Below are 3,094 nucleotides of genomic sequence, written 5' to 3' on the forward strand. Positions count from 1 at the left end.
CTATGGAAAAGAAATAGTTAGTCACCTTCTGACCTCCTCTTTCTCAAAGCCTCCTGTCCTTCGTTTTTTGCAAGTGCTGCATTTCTGCTGAGAATCCACGTTGCCTACTGCTGCCACCTTCTGTTCATTTAGAACTATGCAAAGACTCCGCTTCCTCGTCCTGAGATCCTTTTTGGCCCTAAAGCCTTTGTTTGTTTGTTTGATTATTTATTTACTTATTTATTTGCCAGCAATTTTCGCCCGCCCCCAACTTATAGAAAGCACCTAATAAAAAATTAGTCTTGTGTCTTAAAGTGTAAAGTTCATTCTTGGTCTGAGGGACTTCTCAGGCAGGGCTGTTTTCTCTGTTACTCAAGAGACCACCAGCAAGACGGAAAGAAAAGGTTAAACTGTACTAGAAATATAGATTAGCTATAAGGAATCTCTTGCATATTTATAAAGTTTATCTTGGAATTGTAATAGAAAGTTTAGGAGTAGTTTTGCCTACTCCAATAGCTTAAGGCCATGAGTTCAAGAACAAGGTCTTTGACCTCACAAATTGAGTACGTTTTATTGTTGTTAGTTGCCATGGTATCATCTCCAGCTAATGGTGACCCATGTACAACAGAAGGAAACATTGCCCAGTCCTGCACCATCCTCACTGTCCTTGGCATGCTTGAGTCCATTGGTACAGCCACTGTGTATTTTGAGGGCTTTTTAACATAGGGGGCTCATTTTCTACCACTATATTGGACAATATTCTGTTGTGGTCCATGGGGTTGTCATTGGCTAATTCTTGGAAGTACATTAGTGGTCTTTCTTCTTAGTCTTGCTCTGGAAGCTCCACTGAACCTCTCCATCATGGATGACCTTGATGGTATTCGAAATTCTGATGGCATAGCATCTGGCATCATAGCAACATGCAAGCCACCATAATATGATGAGCTGACAGATGAGTGGTGGCTTTGAGCACCTACTTTACACATCATAAATTAGACCCAGTAGGTGACATAGCAATGGGCAAGACAGAGACCTCATTCTTAAGGATCTCTCACATAAACGCACAGAAAGACTATGATGGCAGAATTGGCAGAATGGGTAGATGGATGGTGGAGTGATGGCAGTTTTCACTTATCTAGCAATAATCTTCCCCCTACAGACCAAATCCGGGGCCTGATGCTGATATTTATATAGTTTCTTCATCACCCAGGAGTTTTAAGTAATATAGATTACTGTTCTTGGGAGGAAATTCATGAGAGATAGAGAGTGTTTAAGCTCCTGTTGGAGATTGGTGATGGACAGTATGGGAAATAGCCTCCATCAAAGAGGGAACACTTTGGGAGAAAGCTTTCGTGTCATAGGGTCTAAACCTCTAAAATTCTTGGATATTGCCTAAGATTGAGCTTTAGCTAATATGGGATAGGTTTTCAAGATTTTCTCATCTATAGAAAAATTAAGAAGTAAAATAAGTCTGGGTACCACCAATTCCTCTCATCCTATCCTACCAGTAGAAACAAGAAACAAAGTGATACTAGTAAGAAAGGAAATACGGTCTCTTTCCCATATAATGAATTACTATTAATAAGAAAACTTAAAATAAATGAAACTATACACATTGCAACACACTAAATTGCTTGGGTGGTGGTATTCAGACTATGTTCTTTGAAGTTCTAAGCTTCTGTGGTGATTTCTATGGTATGACCATGGGGACAAGGGGACTGGGGAACAGAATCATAGACGCCCCCACACACACTCCTGCTTCAATCAGAGCACCTCTGGTCTTATTTATTTTTGTATTTGGATTTAGCATCATACACACACACATGCACATATCTATATATTTTGCAGTAACAACTTTAATAACAGAGAAAGATATAAACAAAAATGAATATATGTAAAGGGCAAGGTTCAGGAGGGGTCCCAGAACAGGGCCTCAATGTCTAAATGGAGACTACTTATATCTCGAGGGGGACCCACTTACCCTTCCCCAAGGCCAATGTTGATTCTTACTCCAGAAAACTTTTTTTTTTTTTTAATTTTTAATGTGATTTGAGTAAAAGTTTACAGAGCAAATTCATTTTCCATGCAGCAGTTCATACACATTTTGTTTCATGACATTGACTGCAATTCCCTCCCAATGTAACAGCTCTCTTCCCACTTCCTCTCCATAGTTACCGCTTCTCTGTATCCTTCCTTCCTATGCACTCCCTCCCCATCAGATATTTAAAACAAAACAAAACAAAACAAAACTTCATGTAAAAAAAAAAAATTGAAGAGAAAATGTTACAATAAAAGGAACTACTTTGTAGGCAACCTGTTCTTTTAATTGGTGACCCCCAGTAGAGCTTATCGGATGGCAGGCTTAATGTATTCTCTAGTGGTCCCAGTGACCCTTTGAAACCATTAGTGAATTGTCCATTCCTGGAAAGGTGTCACACAAACATGGGTGCTGAATTCTCTCCTCAAACCTTATCTTGGACTTGCCACAAAAGTAAGAGAAGGAGTTTGATGATTCCAAAGAAGTGAAATAAAATTAGGAGGAAATTCAGAGAGATAAAGAGTGTTTAAGCCCCTGTTGGAGACTGTTGATGCACAGTATGGGAAATAGCCTCCATCAGAGAGGGAATACTTTGGGAGAAAACTTTCATGCCATGCCTTGTTCTGTCTCTTGCATTGCCCAGGCTCCAACATTGCTATACTAAAGATACTAAGGGGCAGAAAAGCAAAACCATAAGTTCAGAGCCAGAAGGAAACAGCCCGCTAAATTGAAGGTAGTGCCAGATGCCAGCTGGAGTGAGAAGCAGGAAATAAGAATACAAGTGGACTGGCCATTACCTGGGCATTTCTTCCCTGAGTCCCTATCCAACCTGCCCACTCCTCCTGTCACCACTTTTATACCCCTAGGTGGTTGCAACCTAAAGACTGTGCTGTTGAAAAATGTGAGGCCCTTAGGCAGAGATTAACAAGAAGGGGCAGAAATTGGGTTAGGAAGTGGCAAACAGAAAATGAGAGTGTCCAGTTTCTAATTCCAGAGACTATTTGCTTCAGTATATTTCCAGCTCACCAGCAGCTATACAAGCTATGACCTAAGAGTTTTGTCCCTTTCTCCATTTTG

Source organism: Orycteropus afer, unplaced genomic scaffold, assembly GCF_000298275.1.
Source record: "Orycteropus afer afer isolate SDZICR_OR568_19922 unplaced genomic scaffold, OryAfe1.0 scaffold00184, whole genome shotgun sequence".
Classification (NCBI taxonomy): domain Eukaryota; kingdom Metazoa; phylum Chordata; class Mammalia; order Tubulidentata; family Orycteropodidae; genus Orycteropus; species Orycteropus afer.